Source organism: Rhincodon typus, chromosome 31, assembly GCF_021869965.1.
Source record: "Rhincodon typus isolate 14 chromosome 31, sRhiTyp1.1, whole genome shotgun sequence".
Classification (NCBI taxonomy): Eukaryota; Metazoa; Chordata; class Chondrichthyes; order Orectolobiformes; family Rhincodontidae; genus Rhincodon; species Rhincodon typus.
In genome coordinates this window covers 15,189,948-15,209,339 of record NC_063362.1, presented here as the reverse complement: position 1 = coordinate 15,209,339, position 19,392 = coordinate 15,189,948, and the positions used below count along the sequence as shown (strand labels likewise).

Sequence of the window (19,392 nt, the reverse complement as noted above, 5' to 3'; positions counted from 1 at the left end):
CTCTGTTAGCCCTCATCAAAAATGGCATTCCCCCCTCCTCTGTTGCCCCCTTTCTTTCCTTCCTATAGCATCCATACCCTGGAAGATTAAGCTGCCAGTCCTGTCCGTTCCTGAGCCACATCTCTGTAATCACTATGATATCCCAGCCTCACTTTCCCAACCATGCCCTCATGATCTCTCACTTCAGTTCATCTGCCTTACCTGTTTGGCCTCTTTCACCAAAATAAATGCAGTTTAATTTATCAGTCCCGCCACGTTCTCTGCTTTGTTCCTCCCTGCGCTGCCTGTTCCTCTTGCTCCTTTACCCAACTGTACGAGTCTCAGACTGAGTTGTTCCCTCACTATCTCCCTGGATATCCCCCACTTTACTAGTTTATATCCTCCTGAGCAGCTCTTGCAAATCTCCCCTCCAGTATATTAGTCCTCTTCCAATTCAGGTACTATCCATCCTTCTTATACAGGTCACTTCTACCTCAGAGGAGATCCCCATGATCCAAAAATGTGAATCCTTCTCCCCTGCACCAGCTCCTCAACCACACATTCAACTGTTCTATCCTCCTATTCCTACCCTCACTAGCTCGGGGCAGTGTGAGTAATCCAGTTATTACTGCCTTCGAGGACCTCCTTTTTAAATTTGTGCTCTAACTTCCTACATTCTCTCCTCAGAATCCCATCCTTTTTTCTTTCTATGTCGGTAGTTCCAATGTGTAGAATGACCTTCTGCTGGTCCCTCTCACCTTTGAGAATATTCTGCACCCTCTCTGAGATATCCTTGATCCCGGCACCAGGGGGGCAACATGCCATTCCGATGTCTCATTGTTGGCTGCAGAAACATGTGTTTGTGCCTCTGACTAGAAAGTCCCCTGTCACAATCAATCACTTGGAACTTGACGTACCACTCGTTACAGTAGAGCCAGTCTCAATACCAGAAATGTAGCTGTCCGTGCTACATTCCCCTGAGAGTTCATCACCCCCTACATTTTCCGAAACAGCATACTTGTTTGAATTGGGGATAGCCACAGGAGACTCGTGCATGCCCTGCCTCCCTCTCCTACCTTTCTTGAAGGTAACCCATCTACCTGACTAAATGTTTGGTTTATCTCCCTTTCTGCAACCATCATCCATTGCAACCCCTAGCTCCTGGAAATTTCTCATTGCCTCTAACTGCCATTCCAACCAATCTATACAATCTGACAGGATTTGCAACCAAACACACTTGATACAGATGTGATCATCAGTAACATGGAAACTCTCCCAAATTTCCCAAGTCTAACAGGAAGAGCACATCACTCTACTATAGACAACAAGGCGTAAAGCTGGATGAACAGAGCAGGCCAAGCAGCATCATAGGAGCAGGAAGGCTAACGTTTCAGGCCTAGACCCTCCTTCAGAAATGGGGGAGGGGAAGGGGGTTCTGAAATAAATAGGGAGAGAGGGGGAGGCGGATAGAAGATGGATAGAGAAGAAGATAGGTGGAGAGGAGACAGACAGGTCAGAGAGGCGGGGATGGAACCAGTAAAGGTGAGTGTAGGTGGGGAGGTAGGGAGGAGATAGGTCAGTCCAGGGAGGATGGACAGGTCAAGGGGGCGGGATGAGGTTAGTAGGTAGGAGATGGGGTTGCGGCTTGAGGTGGGAGGAGGGGATAGGTGGGAGGAAGAACAGGTTAGGGAGGCGGGGACGAGCTGGACTGGTTTTGGGATGCGTTCGGGGGAGGGGAGATTTTGAAGCTTGTGAAATCCACATTGATACCATTGGGCTGCAGGGTTCCGAAGCGGAATATGAGTTGCTGTTCCTGCAACCTTCAGGTGACATCGTTGTGCGTTGTGGCACTGCAGGAGGCCCAGGATGGACATGTCGTCTGAGGAATGGGAGGGGGAGTTGAAATGTTTTGCGACTGGGAGGTGCAGTTGTTTATTGCGAACCAAGCGTAGGTGTTCTGCAAAGCGGTCCCCGAACCTCCGCTCGGTTTCCCCGATGTAGAGAAGGCCACAATGGTAACAGCGGATTTCACAAGCTTCAAAATCTCCCCTCCCCCGAACGCATCCCAAAACCAGCCCAGCTCGTCCCCGCCTCCCTAACCTGTTCTTCCTCCCACCTATCCCCTCCTCCCACCTCAAGCCGCACCCCCATCTCCTACCTACTAACCTCATCCCGCCCCCTTGACCTGTCCGTCCTCCCTGGACTGACCTATCCCCTCCCTAACTCCCCACCTACACTCACCTTTACTGGCTCCATCTGACCTGTCTGTCTCCTCTCCACCTATCTTCTCCTCTCCATCTATCTTCTCCTCTATCCATCTTTTAGCCGCCTCCCCCTCTCTCCCTATTTATTTCAGAACCCCCTTCCCCTCCCCCATTTCTGAAGAAGGGCCTAGGCCCGAAACGTCAGCCTTCCTGCTCCTATGATGCTGCTTGGCCTGCTGTGTTCATCCAGCTTTACGCCTTGTTGTCTCAGATTCTCCAGCATCTGCAGTTCCTACTACCTCTCACTCTACTACAGGCCATCTTTGCACCTTAACAATCTACAGACCCAGAAAATAGCACAGTCTTAATACTGTAAAAAAAGATTTTTCCAGTCTTCCTTAGTACCTATGTTTTGTATTTTTAAAGTTTAATCAAGAGACATATCAATAAAACATGCAATCAAAAAAAACCCCACGGTACTCATTATTATAGATTTATAAAAGAAAAAAAGACTGTAGGTTTAGACATCACAAAGCCACTTAGCTGCTCCCCTGCTGTGAGTTCTCACACATAGGTTTCTCCAAGGTCAACTGTGAATTTTGCTGTTTTAGTTTTTCTTAGACTTACTCCGATGTCCAGAAATGCTTGAAATCAAACAAGAGAACCATCAGCTGTGCAGATTCACTGCTGGGTCAGATAGCAGTGCAGGTTTATTTCTGCATCTGATTTACTTCCCATGTGGTCACTGCCGTTGTCTGTCTTTCTCTTTTTTTTAAAGTACCCATTTTGATTTTGTTTTCCAAAGTTCGAAAACAAAGTAACTGCAACAGTTTATAAAACAGTAATTACTGCTCCTAGAATTCAAGGAAATCAGCTCTAACACTGACAATACCTCAAAAAAGGAGCAGCTGTTAGAGCCACAATTTTTTTCCCATTCTCCATCTTGGATTACCCAGAATCCTTTATATAGAGTGTGGGACTGCAGAGCTATGACCTAGTCATTTGGCTGTGAGATCCTTTCGTCCTGACTATTACATACTGATCCACTGTTTTGAATGCACGTACCTTTGTTGCAGCTTCACCAGGTAGATACCCCTATGATCAAGATTCAAGGAGGGCACTAACCTTCTCTAACTCCACTACTCCACGGGTCACAACATAAATGTAATTATTTTACCTGATTCCCAATACAGCCAATCGAATATTTTATTTATATTAGTCTTAAAACCAGAATTTCTTTAATAAACACAGCGTAATTGATTTATTTTAAAACAAAACTTATTAAATGAGGATGCAAACTGGGTAATAAACTGAGTTTTTGATGTGAAAATATGACTTGACCATTCTATATGAAGCAAAAAACATGCACAATGACATAAATACACATACAAACACAGGGCAAAGGGGAAAGAAAACTGATTTCTTCCTGCATAGAATTACTTTGGTGAGAAAATGAAAAGACTTATGGCCAATAAATCTTAGCTCTTGAAAGCAAAAAGGTCTATGTTGAGCAGTGTCACATAGGTATTTGTGTCTGGTCTCTTTGCAAACACAGTACCGAGAGGTCTTCCAGTTACTCTTCAGGAGCAGAATCAAGTTTCACACTGAGTTTATCACAAACCATTTAGTTTGGACTGTTTCTCCCCATTCTTCTCACCAAAATTTATCATTTTACAACTTATACTGGTAAATTTCTTGTGACAAAAGAACACTTGGATAAGGCACTGAAGGCTGGTGAGTGGCTGAAGAGTTTTGCTCCTGTGTCAGCCAGAGGAGGAAGGAATTAACGTATAGAATCTCTACAGTGCAGAAGCAGGCCGTTTGGCCCATTGAGTCAGCACTGACGCTCCACCCCACTCCCCTACCCTGTTCTCACAACACTTCATTTCCCAAGGCTAATCCACCTACCCTGCACATCCCTGGACACTGGGCAATTTAGTGTGGCCAATCCATCTAACCTGCATGTCTTTGGACTGTGAGAGAAGACTGAAGCATCCGGAGGAATCCCATACAGACATGGGGAGAATGTGCAAACTGCACACAGATCGTCACCCAAGGCCGGAGTAGAAGCCGGGTTCCCATCTCTGTGAGGCAACAGTGCTGCCCCAAAGTCTAGCTACATTTCTACAGAGCAATAATTAACCAGTGAAGTAAAGACAGAACACATGAAGGAAATCGGCAAGGAGCAGATTTGCTCTCTCCTGCCACTCACTCATGCTGTCAAAGATACCCAACCTATCCAAAACTAATGAAATCCCCAGTGAGTTGGATCTTCACTGATCTAAGGCAGCTGTAGATTGTTTTTCCTCTCAGCTCTGTACATCTGTTTTAAAAAACGGTGTGGAACATTACCTACAAATTTCACTTTCCCTTGAGGGAATGTTAATTTCTAAAAATATATTTCTGGTTCTTGTTCTTTTACATTGTTAGCATTCCCTAAAATCATATTGACTATAAGCATCTTTTCACTTCTGTAGTAATAATCAGCTTCTGCTGCTATGTAAGGTGTAGCAGTAATACTGAGAAGAACACAGGTTCAAACCTTTATGGTCCTACTTTGTGAATGTCGTATCTCCCTGTGTTAGCGAAGACAAACTGATTGCAAGATGCCTGATGTAGATCCTTGGTCAGCACTGAGCTTTAGTCTATTTGAATCAAGGCTGGTGGTAAGTAGTTACACTTGGCCCCAGGGCCAGTAAGAGTAAATTGGCCACTAGTGTTTAGCATCTGGTCACTTTAGCCAGAATGCATTGTAAAAGACATGTCAGCCGAGGACAAGATCGTCGTGCCAAAGATTCTGTGTTCCAGGTCCTCACTAATCACAGCTTAATGTTTGTGGAAAGAAATGAACAACACTACTGGCTTTGCATTGGCTGTCATACTGCATTCACTATCTGCCCTGGATTCGCTATTCTGACATAAACACTGATCCAGCTCTCATTTTGCATCACCTTGGAAAAATCCTTTCTAGATTTAACACTGGTTTTCAGTTATCAGTTTCTGCCAACTTTCCAGGTTTGGTGTCTTCATAACAAATTGCAGACAGTGTCTCAGAGATAGTAAGAACTGCAGATGCGGGAGTCAGAGCTAACACAGTGTGGAGCTGGAGGAACACAGCAGGCCAGGCAGCATCAGAGGAGCAGGAAAATTGATGTTTCAGGTCGGGTCTGTTTTCTGAAGAAGGGTCCCGACACGAAATGTCACCTTTCCTGCTCCTCTGATGCCGCCTGGCCTGCTGTGTTCCTCCAGTTTCATACTGTGTTATATGCAGACAGTGTCTGTTCAAATTTTCCCACAAAAAAAATAGCTGAGGTCCCAAACTCAAAACACCAGTCTGCAGCTTCAGAGAACATAGAAAATGGATCTAGGAAGGAAAAGAAACCTGATGTCGTTCATGTAAATTAATTGGCTTTGAATTCATAGGTGAATCTGGTAAGTGTGATTCAGTTAGGATGGTGGTGGGGCTAGGGGGAGGCTATTGTGGCACAGTGGTCCCTACCTCTGGGCCAGGAGGCCTGGCTTCAAGTCCCATCTGCTTTAGAAGCATGTCATAGTATCTGTGAACATGTTGATTAGAAAATATCTACAAAGGACAATTGTCCACTGCTCTCATTGTAAGAAGGCATTGGCATGGTAATGTCCCTGCCTCTGAGCCAGGAGGCCCAGGTTCAAGTCCCACCTGCTCCAAAGGTCTGAGCAGGTTGATTTGAAAATATCTAGGATGACAGCGTTAGCTCTTGGCGCAGTGATTTAACTTCTGTCACTGCCACTTTCAGTGTAAAGACTCAACATATGTGGGGAAAAGAAATCAGTAGTGACTAAAAGGCTGTAATCAAATTCCAGATATGAAAGTTGTCATCTGAATCCACAATTGTGAATCACAATCTTAGAACTCACTCCCCGTTATCAGTAGTTTCCTATGTGTATAATAAAACACACAAATCATCAAACTCCACCTGTTCCTAAAAACAAACAAACTAAATATCATAGCTGGAGGCATCTTTTGTTAACGCTTTATGCTAAGAAGATAAGGAAAGTGATGGACAGAACAGAGTCTGGGTCAGGGCAGGAGAAAGGGAGTATCAATATTCTATGTTAGTTTAAATTTGTCTGAGTACAGCTGATAACATTTAATTATTAATTGGGTGTCATTCTTTTCTCTTTGCACTAGGAGCTGATTTTGATGCAGTTGGTGGAGGAGGGGAGGAAGTGATTGTGTGCAGTGGAAGTGATTGCCAGTGTTTGTGATGGTGTGGGGACCCTGCGGACCACTCAGCTACGTAGCTCTCTGAAACTCCAAAGGCCCACAGTGGAGTGACTTGAATTGGTCAGAAATGGCAATTTGACAGTGGTTAACATTTGGAATCTGCTAACTATCATATATTTTGAATATGTCACTACGGTGGCCTGTCAAGCCCAACAAAAATCACCAGCTACCCTCTGCTGCTGGCTTTGATTTCTTTTATTTGAGGCCCCCACAGATGCCAGTGTTACACTGTTTTTTAAAAGCCAGTTATTTTCTTTAAATGTGTGTTCTTGTTTTAAAGATGTGGTGTACCGCAACGGTCAGTGCTTGGACCCCAGTTTTTCACAATCTATATCAATGATTTGGATATGGGGGCTCATTATATCATCTGCAAACTTGTAAATATTGCAAAACTTGATGGAAATGTGAGTTGTAAAGAGGATGCAAAGAGGCTTCAAAGGATTTTAAATAGACTAAGTGAGTGGGCAAGTGCATGGCAGTTGGAATACAATGTATTAAGTGTGAGTGTATCTACTTTGATAGTAGGAATGGAGGTGCAGAGTATATCTTCAATCATGAGAGATTGGAAAGTATTGGTGTCCAAAGAGACCAAAGTACATTTGTTCATCAGTCACTGAAAGCTAGCATGCAGGTGCATTAAGCAATTCAGAAGATAAATGGTATGCCAGCCTTGATTATAAGAGGGTTTAAGTGTAGGAGCAATGAAGTCTTGTTTCAGTTGTATTGAACACTGACTGGTTAGACTGCTTTTGGAGTACTGCATGTATTTCTGGTCTCCTTGCTTAAGAAAGGATATATTTGTCTAGAGAGAGTGCAGTGGACGTTCACCAGACGGATTTCTGGGATGGTGGACTGTCCTCTGAAGAGACATTGAGGAAACTGGTTTTGAAGAAAGAAAGGCAATCTCATAGAAACTTAAAAAAACTTTCAAAATTTTGTAAAGGATAAACAGAGTAGGTGTAGAAAGGATGCTTGCCCTGGCTGTGGGGTCTAGAACAAGGAGACACAGTCTCAGAACAAAAAGCAAGCTATTTAGGACTAGGATGAGTCTACATTGGCACTAGATAGGGGCATCAAGCTAGAAGAGGGACAATCAGATATATTTCACTTGAATGAAGGAGTACAACGAGGCTGTATACTTTAATCAAAATTATTCAATCTTTATACTGAACAAATAATCTGAGAATTAGATGTAAAAATTGGAGGCAGAAACAAAACAAACTTGTGTTACACTGGCAAGATAGCACCACTTGCAGAATCAGAAAATGTTCAACTAAATATCATAAATCAAGCAAAATCTAAATGTTTAAATTTCAATGTAAGCAAGTTAGAGGTTATCTATTTTGGACTGAAAAAGGATAGATCAGAGTCTTTTCTAGATATTGTGAAGTTAAATACAGTGGATGTCCGAAGAGACTTGGGGTTTCAGGTGCATACATCTTTAAAATGTCACAAACAGATGGGGAAAATAATCAAGAAAGTTAATTGAATGCTCGCCTTTATATATAGAGGATTGAAGTATAAAGATGAAGAAGTTATGCTGCAACTGTACAAAATCCTCATTAGACCCCAATGGAGAACTGTGAGCAGATCCGGGCACAACCCCTTAGGAAGGATAAATTGGCCTTGGAGGGATTACAGTGTAGATTTACAAAAATGATACCTGGACTTCAGGACATAGGTTATGAGGAGAGATTGTACAAAATTAAGCCTGTTTTCTCTAGATTTTAAAAGGTTAAGGGGTGATCTGATCAAAGTCTTCAAAATACTAATAGAAAAAGACAGGGTAGGTAAAGATAAACTAATTCTAGTGCTTGGGGATTCTGGAATTAAGGGCATAGTCTGAGAGTTAGGACCAGACCGTTCAGGAGGGTGGTAGATGTTTGAAACTTTACATCACAGATGGCAGTGAATGCTGGATAAGTTATTCACTTTAAATTTGAGATAGGTAAATATTGTTAAGCAAGGGTATTAAGGGAAATGGGCCCAAGGCAGATATATGGGGTTAGGCCAAAGAACATCCATAATCTCATTAAATGGTGGAACAAGCTTGAGGAGCTGAATGGCCTGTTCCTGTTCCCAAGTTCCTATAATTGAATGTCAACACCAAAAATGCAACAAGAAAGTTTAAAAAGGAATATATCAGAAAATTCTGGAGTGCAGTTTTAACTGGTTAATGTGACATTGGAACAAGTAGATAAGTTTCTCGATCTAGGAGAAATGATAATGGAGATGGCAGATGTTATGCTGATGTTAGAAGAATAGAGAGAGCCAGAAGTAATTTTGTGATGATGCAGAATGTATTAACAGTAAGTAAGCTCAAGCTGGAAAAAGGAAAAAAAAGCATAAAGTGCTACATTCTATCCGTTTTTCTGTCTGCATTAGAAATCTGGACAATAAGAACAATGAAAGAAAATAGAGGCTTTTCAAATGTGAGCATATGTATGCTAAAAATTCCATTTATGGACCATATGACAAATAAAGAGGTGCTTTAAATTACGAGACCACAAAGATTTCTGAAAAATGACATCCAGAAAAGAAAAGTCAGTATTTCAGCCATTTGATCAGAGCTGAAAAACTAGAGATCTCTTCTAAAAGACAAAGTGGAAAGCAGCAGAAAGAGAGGCTGACCCAGGTTGAACCCAGACGAGTTACAGTGGACATGTGTAGATGGCGCAAGACAGAAGAATATGACATACCATGCCATCAATCTGGCAGGAGTAGCTACAAGCATCAGTAACAGCCAAAGAAAACTGAGGCCGGCTGAAATGTCTCACAGTAATGTTTGCCTGAGATCAGGTGGGTGATCCCGAACTGAGGCTGGAACACTGAGAAACTGAATTATTCTGCACAATGCACTGATGAATTGCATTATATCACTGGATGATCCCACATCTTTAATTAAAATCAATTAATTAACACTGAAATCTGTAAACACAAATTGTATTCAGTATAAATCTAGAGTACGGTGACTGGATAGTTAACAGGTTAAAAGACTCAGCTTTTCATCTCTGCAAGATGTGTTTGAAACCAGGAAACATTGAGGTGAAGATGTTCTCCTCCTCCTATTAAGTGTGAAAGCCCTGAGGAAATGAGTCTGGGGATTTTTTCTTCCAGATCAGCAGCCAAATGATAATTGCGTAAATAATTCATCTCTTTATTGGCCATTGTGCAAAGAGAAGTGACCAGCAACCTAATACAGAAATGGAAAAATCATAATTACGCAGAATTGGGCAGTATTAGCAGTATCAAGAGCACTTTTCTTTGGATCATACATTCACACTACTACCACGAGAGTGCCAAATGTAAACAGACTTTTTACCCTGTGTCTAATCTAAGCTCTGCATGACCCTGGAAGTGTTTGTTAACACTGGGGACTGGATTTTGAAACGCTGGTAGGGCTGAGACCAAGTATTACACAATTTGAAAATTGTTGTCTTGGTGGTCATCTCAGAAACCTGACATTTCTGGGGCAGTTTGAAATTTTCAAAATACTGGTAAAGGCAAGAAAGATGGAATGTTGAAACTTCTTGTCATCAATTTCATTAGGAGCATGTTAAGCACCTGGGACTTTTGGAAATCTGATTTTTAAAGGTTATTTTGGCAAACAAACATTCGGGTGTGTAGTTGTCAGGTGTGCCACTGGGCCGAAGAAGTGTTCCTCTTTAGGTAGTGAAATTTATTGTGACCTCGGATAATCTGTACCAGAATGTGTGTGTTATTTTAGTTTGGTGTTGTTCACCCTCATTTCCAACCATTTAACCTCCTGGTCCTTTGATGAACTGACTGCTCTCTTAGGCAAAACAGTGGCAGACCCAAATATAGTTGCAGTCTGTCTTTGCCACTCACTGTCTGCAGGAGACTGGAATCTCCTGGGCATGGTCTGCAACAGTAATTGAGTATTGAGCTCACTTCTTCCCCAGTTGGAAATTTGCATTCAAAAACAGAGTTGAGTGAGTAACGCAGTTGAGATGTGTGGTTGGGCTCAGAATATATCTAGGTGTAATCTGATGCTGGGTGTCTTGAATAGAAATGTATTTAATAGCACTGACAGCTCTTACCTGGATAATTCAATAAGATCATAACTGATCTAATTGTGGTCTTAGCTTTACTCTCCTGCCTGTCCCCGTCATACCATTGACTCCCTTGTTGATAAAAAAAAACTCTCATTCAGCCTTGAATATATTCAGTGACTCTGCCTCCACTGTTGTCTATGGAAGAGAATTACAAAGATAAAAATCTTCTGTCAGACCATAAGTGGTAGGAGCAAAAGCAGGCCATTCAGCCTATCTCATTTGCTCTGCTATTCAGTAAGATCATGGCTAAACTGATAATCCTAAACTGCATTTTCCTGCCTTTTCCCTATAACCCTTGATTCCATTTCTGATTTTTAAAAAACTGTCTATTTCAGCCTTGAGTACACTTTACAAGACAGTCTTGACAGTCATTTTTGGTAAAGAATTCACCATTTTTGGTAAAGAATTCACCATTCTTAGAGAAGAAACTCCTCCTCGTCTCTGTCTTAAATGTGCGACCTCTTAGTCTGAGATGATGCCCTTTGGTCCTGGTCTGTTCCCACAAGGGGAAACAGCTACCCTGTAAAGCCCCCTAAGAACATTGTATGTTTCAATAAAATTGCTTCACACTCTTCTAAATTCCTATGAGTACAGGCCCAATCTACTCAACTTCTCCTTATAAGACTATAAGATAGTCCCTTCATACCTGGAACAAAATCAGAAATTACTGGAAAAACTCAGCAGGTCTGGCAGGATCTGTGGAGAGAAAGCAGAGTTAATGTTTTGGGTCCAGTGACCCTTCTTCAGAACTTCAGCCTCCATCACCTTAGATCAGTCTAGTTAACCTTCTCCAGACCGCTTCCAGTGCTAGTATAGCTTTCCATAGACAAGAGGCACAAAATTGTTCGCAGTATTTCAGCTGTGGACTGACTAGTGCCTTATATAGTTTTATCAAAACCTCCATACTTTCATACTCCATTTCCTTTCAAATAAAGGCCAACATTCCACGTGCCTTTCCTGTTACCCTTTGAACCTGGATGCTAGCTTTTTGTAATTCACGGCCATGGAGTTCTAGATCCCTCTGTTCTGTAGCTTTCTTCACTAGCTTAATCTGTCTCCATCCTTTTGTTATCCTCACCACGTGCTTTTCCACCTGTTTTAGTGTCATCCACAAATCTTTTGTACAGTACGTTCAATTTCCTCATCAAAGCCATTAATATATCTTGTAACTAATTGTTGCCCCAGCACTGAACCCTGTGGCACTCTACTACTTATTAGTCCTGAAAATGGCCCCCTTATCCCAACTGTCTGTCTTCTATTAGTTAACCAATTTTCTGTCCATGCTAATATACAAGCTCCAATGCTATGAGCTCTTATTTTCTTAAGTAACCTAATGTATAGCCCCTTACGAAATGCCTTCTGAAAATCAAAATCTGTTACATCTACTGTTTCCCCTTTATCTATATAGCTTGTTACCTCATCAAAGAATTCTAGTAAAATTGACAGACATGAATTCTCCTTCATAAAATCATGCTTACTCTGCTTGATCATATTATGCATTTCTAAATGTTCTGCTGTTACATCCTGTAAGAGAAAGCAAATTAGGACAATTTTCATGTTAAGTGGGAGACCCCCTAATCATTAAGTTGTGTTTCGAGTTATGGGGTCCCCCTTGAGAGAAAGCATAAAAGGATCTACCCTGTTAAGCCCCTCAGAATCTATATTTTCAATAAGATCATCTTTCATTCTTCTAAATTCCAACAAGTATAGGCCCAAACTGCTCAAACTTGCCTCTTAAGACAACCCCTTTATTTTAGGAATCAACTTAGCAGTTAGAGGTTGTCAAAAAAACAATTGGCAAATTGCCACAGACAGCAACAGCCACATCCCAGGAATGAATAAAAATGGTTTGGAGACCAAAACTGTACTCTGTTCTCTAGGTGTAGTCTCACCAATGCATTGTGCAGCTGTAGCAAGACTTCCCTACTTTTATGTTCCATCACCCTTTCAATAAATGTTATATGCCATTTCTCCTCCCAATTCCCTGCTACACTTGCATGCTGCTTTCTTGAGATTCATATACAAAGACACCAAGATCTGTTGCATTTGCAGTCTCTCTCCATTTTAAATAATATTCTGTGTTACTGTTTCTTCTGCTGAAGTCAATAACCTCACCTTTTCCCACATTATATTCAACTAATTTTGCCCACTCATGTAACCTAACTATATCTTTTTGCAGACTCTTTGAATGCTCCTCACAACTTTTGCTCTTCTACTAAGGTTTCTATCAACAACAGTATCAGATTGGTAAAAATGTTGTCAGGATCAATGAATGTTCTGAAAACCATGCAGTTTATTTTTATATATATATAGCTACATAGTGGAGTATGTCTTAACTTCTCATGATGAGTTGAGCTAATGTTTAGAACTTACTTGAGGGTTTACTTTGTGAATTTGCTTGAAATTTTATCCTAAAAGCAAACTTGGACAAATATTTCTCATAACCCACTCTAGGCTGTCTATTTGATGAGTGTAGGTGTTTATGAGTGTTGTTAGGATAATGAGCAGTGGCAGTCGGCTATGCTTCATGCACTAGTGTAATATAGTACAGATTAGATTATATATGACTGGAAAACTGGTAAAAATTTTATCTTGGATGCTTGTTTCCAATTCCCTTCCCCTTTTCTTTGCTCTGCTGTTTTAGGTCCCAGGCTGGACTCATTAGAGTTTAAAAGAGTGAGAGGTGATCTTATTGAAACATATAAGATTCTGATGAGGCTTGGCAGGGTAGATGCTGACCTACTCATCCTTCTCTTTCTTATGATTTTATTACTGGAACAAGATCTCATTGACTAAAATATAACTGGCTTGCAAAGGTTTTCATCAACTTTGTTTTTTTTTTAAACAGTACTGAATGACTATCTCATTATCCCTGAGTCTGAGTTTAAATAATGGGAATTTCAGCATAGAAGGAGATTATATAGTTCCAGGGCCTATGGTGGTTGAATCTTCCACTCTAGAACTACCTACTAACCTACCCCCTTCCCCTCCCCCTTTTCTGATGAAGGGTCTAGGCCCGAAACGTCAGCCTCTCTGCTCCTATGATGCTGCTTGGCCTGCTGTGTTCATCCAGCCCTGCACCTTGTTGTCTCGGATTCTCCAGCATCTGCAGTTCCTACTATCTCTGAGTGGGATGCCGTTTGGAGGATTGTTGCAGATTTGTTGGGTCAAATGGCTTCTTTCTGCGCTGTAGGGATTCAATGATTCTAAGCAATTAACAAATCACAGACACTATGCACCTGGGGAAAACACGGCATTTTTATATATTTACATAAACCACCAACAAATTAACCATTTAACAAACTAAATAAACAATAATCATCAAACATTGCTTGTAACAGGCAATAATAAAAACAAAAGAACAGTTGGAGGAGACTGAATTAAAATTGAGTTGGATGTGGAAGTAATGCACTCCAGAAAAACTCAGCTTTTCTTTAAATTAACCTGTTCAGATATTATATGACACACTTCCGTAGAGATGGGACTTGAGCCCAGTCTTTCCAGCTCAGTGTTAGAGATAAACTGCCACTGTGTCACAAGAGCACAGGAGTCAGCTCTCTTGGAGGTCATTTATTGCAGTCCCAGCACATCACTGTAGGATTTCCTTGGGGTAGTTTTTTTTTAATCAATTTGTGCAGACATGACACACCACTGCAGCAGGTGGGACTTGAACCTGGCCTCCTGGTTCAGATGTTGGGACACTACCAGTGTGCCACAAGAGTCAGAACTCAGTTCATAATTACAAAATCCAAAGATCTGCTCTCGATCAACTCTGACAGCAACCTGTTTGAGCCCTAAAGGGACCTTCTTTTCTAACTCTGAAGCTCCATTAGAGTCCATAATCCAAGCTGACTTTAGTGCTTGTTAAATTGAGCTTAATGTGCCATTTCATAACAGATCCCATGGTACTATCCCATCAAGAATGGAGGGACTTTTTATCATGCATTGACCAATGCTTGTACTACCTGGTGGTAGTAGATGGAAAGTATTCAGCCTGGAGCTCGGTGACCAGTGGTGTTCCGCAGGGATTTGTTTTGGGACCTCTGCTCTTTGTGATCTTTATAAATGACTTGAATGAGGAAGTGGAGGGGTGGGTTAGTAAGTTTGCTGATGACTCAAAGGTTGTTGGATTTGTGGATAGTGTGGAGGGCTGTTGTAGGTTGCAACAGGACATTGACAGGATGCAGAGCTGGGCAAAGAAGTGGCAGATGGAATTCAACCCAGAAAAGTGTGAATTGATTCATTTTGGAAGGTCGAATTTGAATTCACAATTTAAGATAAATGATTCTTGGCAGTGTGGAGGAATAGAGGGATCTAAGGGTCCATGTCCATAGATCCCTCAAAGTTGTGACCCAAGTTGATAGGGTTGTTAAGAAGGCATATGGTGTGTTGGCTTTCATTGGCAGGGGAATTGAGTTTAAGAGCCGTGAGGTTATGCTGCAGCTCTATAAAACCCTGGTGAGATCACACTTGGAATATTGTGTTCAGTTCTGGTCGCCTCATTATAGGAAGGATGTGGAAGCTTTAGAGAGGGTGCAGAGGAGATTTACCAGGATGCTGCCTGGACTGGAGGGCAGGTCTTATGAAGAAAGGTTGAGGGACCTAGGGCTTTTTTCATTGGAGCAAAGAAGGATGAGACGTGACTTGATAGAGGTGTACAAGATGAAGAGAGGCATAGATAGAGTGGATTGCCAGAGACTTTTTCCCAGGGTGGAGATGAGTATTACGAGAGGACATAATTTTGAGGTGTTTGAGGAAGGTATAGGGCAGATGTTAGAGGTAGATTCTTTACACAGAGAGTGGTGGGTGCGTGGAATGCGCTGCCGGCAGTGCTAGTGGAGTCTGATACATTAGGTTCATTCAAGCGACTCTTGGATAGGCACATGGATGATAGTAAAATGTAGGGTATGCAGGGTAGTTTGATCTTAGGGTAGGATAATAGGTCGGCACAACATGGTGGGCCAAAGGGGTTGTACTATTCTGTGTTCTATGTTCTCTTAACCCACTATTATGAAAACAAATAGTTTGCTTGTTGTCATCTTAACTTTTATGGGATTTTGTGGTGTGCAAGTTTGCTGGCATACTTCCTTCATTGAAGCAGTAACTGCACTTCAAAAGCATTAATTTGGCTGTAGAGCGCTTTTTGGGTCATCCTTTGTTTGTGAATGAAAGGAAGAATGACTTACACATATTTATGGCAATTTTCATGGACTGAGGCTGTTTCAAAGTGCTTTGTAGGCATTGTATTTATCAAAGTGTCTTCACCGTTGTAATGTAGAAAAAGGCATGGCACTGAGGCAAGTTCTTTCTTCCTAAAATGACAGTCTGACTCGGAAAGGTCATAGAATGTGGGATATTGAAAAATAGCGCAAATGTTTTAAAGGGCATTTTTGTAAAATTTGGGGTTGAGTGAAATAATCTTTTATCAGCACCTGACCCATGCTGCACCTGAAAGTACGTGATGGCAGCACTGGGTCCCTTGATACAGAAAAATTGTTTTTCCTCTCCAGTGTTGTTCCCAACCTTGATGGCCATTGAGTTCACAAGAATAAAATAACATTTAATATGTTTTCCTATACTGAAGGAACTGGGGCTTAGTCTGAGTTTTGACAAAATAATTAGTTTTTGGCACTGGAGAGAAAAATGACAGATAGTTTTTCCAATTTTCAATTCATGTTGTTGTTTCCAACCCTTGGCACTCTGTCTCCAGCTCACCAATAAACAGGCACTGTTCATCAGCCTTGTTATACTGTGTTATCAGCATTTAGAAAGTTAATTGCCATCTTATGTTACAACAGTTAAAACTAATGAATTTGGCAATCACCAGATTCAACCTGGCAATTTGAGGGCTGGATCACTGTGATTGTTTGGGTGAAATCCTGAGATATTTGGGAACATTGTGGTAAGTTTCAATTGTGCAAGACCTCTATGAGTGCAGCTATCTTATGGTAATATTGTCCCCCTGTGGCACTTGATATTAAACAAAATCATTGCTCACTAAACTGACTTTGTGCTTTTTAATCTTTAACCTATTTTCCATTCAACCCGTTCAGAAATGTTATTGCCCACCTTTGGAATAGGTGGGTCTTGAACCCAGACCTCCTGGACTAGAGGTAGGAACATAACCACTGCACCACAAGAGCCTATTTGTGCTTTTTTTATAATAAATATTGAAATTAATTCCAGGTGAGAGAAGTGTCTCACATTAGTTTCCTGGATTTAAATGTTGTCAGAATTGATTAGTTCTTTGAACTTTTTCCAACTGGTTTCAATTAGATCTCTTAAGTTTTAAGAAAACTTTGAACAAGCCTGGTATTTTAACTAAAAATCAGCCTTTCATTTGGGCATATGAATTGAGAGCAGTAATAGCAAACAAGAAAAGATAATATTTTCTTAACCTTTTTAGTGTCTCTCATTGATGATTGGCCAGCCAGCCTGCTTGCTGAAGGGACTGGGGAAAAAAATCCAATCCATAGTTTCAGACAGTGCTGCAAGCTATCTACCTAATTAGTGGAGAGGCCCAGGAGATACAAATAGTGAGAAGGTTACCAAAGCTCTGTGCTCTAAACTGGACTCTATGAACTAGTTGTACTCACACAATACACATACGTCCCTAAAAGCTTGAGCCTTGCTCAGTACTTCAAATTCTCTGGGCTTAGATGAGTGGGGTATACACCTGTAGTACTTAAAGAAAGACTACAATGTCACTGTTATAGGAACTAGAAAAAAAACGTCAATCTGGAATTTAGGAGGAATTTACCCGGAGATTGTAAGCATCTGGAACTCACTACCACAAGAGGTAGTTGAGGCTATTGGTGTAGATACATTTATGGGGAAGCTACATTGGTACACGAGGGACAGTGGATAGAAGGAAACTTTGATAGCGTTAAATGAAAAGGTTGGGATGGGACTTATGTGGAGTTTGAACAATGGCATATTTGGCTGGGTAGCCTCTCTGTGTTGGAGGCTTGATATCACTTTTTTGATCTTGAGTGTGCTTTCCATAGAATAAGATCTATCCTTAGGTCAGAGACTTTCACTTAGGATCCTTTGGTTAACAAATGATCTTCAGATAATGATCCAGCTTGCTACCCATTGAGGCATTGTCTTATTGGTACAAGTTACAGCCTCCAATAGTAAGCTTAGTCCTCAAAATGCCACCTGGCTTGTTAGATTGAGATACAGGACATAGTAAAGGTGGGAACAAAGAGTCATTTTAAAAAGGCATTCTTCTCAAGTTGATACACTTTCCATGAGAATTTACTAGTAGTTTGGTTCATACCCCATATTTTTGTGTGCATCACACACCCAGATCGCTAATAAACACAAAACTTCAATTTATCAATCCAACACCTTGACTCTTTGTGAACCCAGTTGGAACAGGAGGATTTCACATCTATGGAAGCAAAAGGCCTCGTGATCTTCACCTGCTGGCACCTTCTCTATTCTCATTTCATGTTTGTTCTATGCAGGAAGCAACATTTAAGCTAGGTCCTTTATGATTGTAGCCTCCTGCTAACTCTGCCAGGTTGCAATTCGAGTCCCTGGAGCGGTTTCCCATCGCCAGTTCCAAGTTAAAATCTATCCTCGATGCTTTTCACCCTTGAGCAGAGGCAACAGTAGTATGACTTTAGAGAGGTATATAGATCAAAAATCTGGAATATTATTTAAAAACTAAATCTTGAAAGTTAGCCTGAGCATCAGCTCAAACTAGAACAGAAGCAAATTTAGCACTGCCATTCGGGAATTTTTCTTCTCACACTGATCTGTCCCCCCAAGATTCTGGAATATTTGTATTTCTAATGTTTTTAATGGATTTCCATTGAGGGGAGGCATACAGTGATGAGCAGTTGAAAGCAATTAACAAAGGTATCTGTAGTGTTTAGACAAATAACAATACTGGAAGTCCCTGTAAACAATAAATATCTGCAAAACCCACCTCACAACATCTTCTGGGAGCTGATATTGTACAATGCCAGTTGAGAAAAATTAGAAAATGGAGAATGATTTGTTACGTAGAGACATTCAGTGTTGCACATTTTAAACATTGCAAGCCAAAATAGCAGATATCTTAGGGTTATTATTAATCAGTTATTATTTTTGACTCAAAGAGCTGATACGAACCTACTATTCCAAAGTTTATCCATTTTTAGATCATAAAACAAATATAAAAACCCCGAGGAAATGTTGTACCAGCTCAATATTTTAAGTAAAATATTTATAACATACAAATTAGGGGATAGTTTCCATCTTATGGATGCTCACAGCTGAGAGAGGCACGATACATCTTTGACTTTATCATGGTCTCCATGGGGCAGTCAGTGCTGGCAGTTTATTTCGTCACAAATCTTTAAATAAATAACAACAGACTAGTGTACAGTAATGTGAGATAATTTTGAGCAACATGCAGTAGGCATGTTGTGTTTTTGCTGGTTTGAGGGTGACTGGCTGTATGTAAATGACGCTGTGAGGATGATCAGTTGTGTGTTAATGACGGTGTGAGGGGGATTGGCTGTGTGTTAATGACAATGTGAGGGTGATCGCTGTGTGTTAATGACGGTGTGAGGGTGATCGCTGTGTGTTAATGACGTTGCGAGGGTGATCGCTGTGTGTTAATAACTGTGAGGGTGATCGGCTGTGTGTTAATGACAGTGTGAAGGTGATCGGCTGTGTGTTAATGACGGTGTGAGGGTGATCACTGCGTGTTGATGGTGTGAAGGTGTTCGCTGTGTGTTAATGACAATGTGAGGGTGATTGCTGTATGCTAATGACGGTGTGAGGTTGATTGCTGTGTGTTAATAACTGTGAGGGTAATTGCTGTATGTTAATGACGGCGTGAGGGTGATTGCTGTGGGTTAATGACGGC

At 41.2% G+C, this 19,392-nt stretch overlaps 1 protein-coding gene across 1 annotated transcript in view; it reads left to right on the top strand.

Annotated features, from left to right (window-relative positions):
• The window catches only part of LOC109933983 (calmodulin-binding transcription activator 1-like), a 1,079,584-nt gene that overhangs the window by 423,575 nt on the left and 636,617 nt on the right, over positions 1–19,392 (top strand). The gene's annotated exons all lie outside the window — the stretch shown is intronic.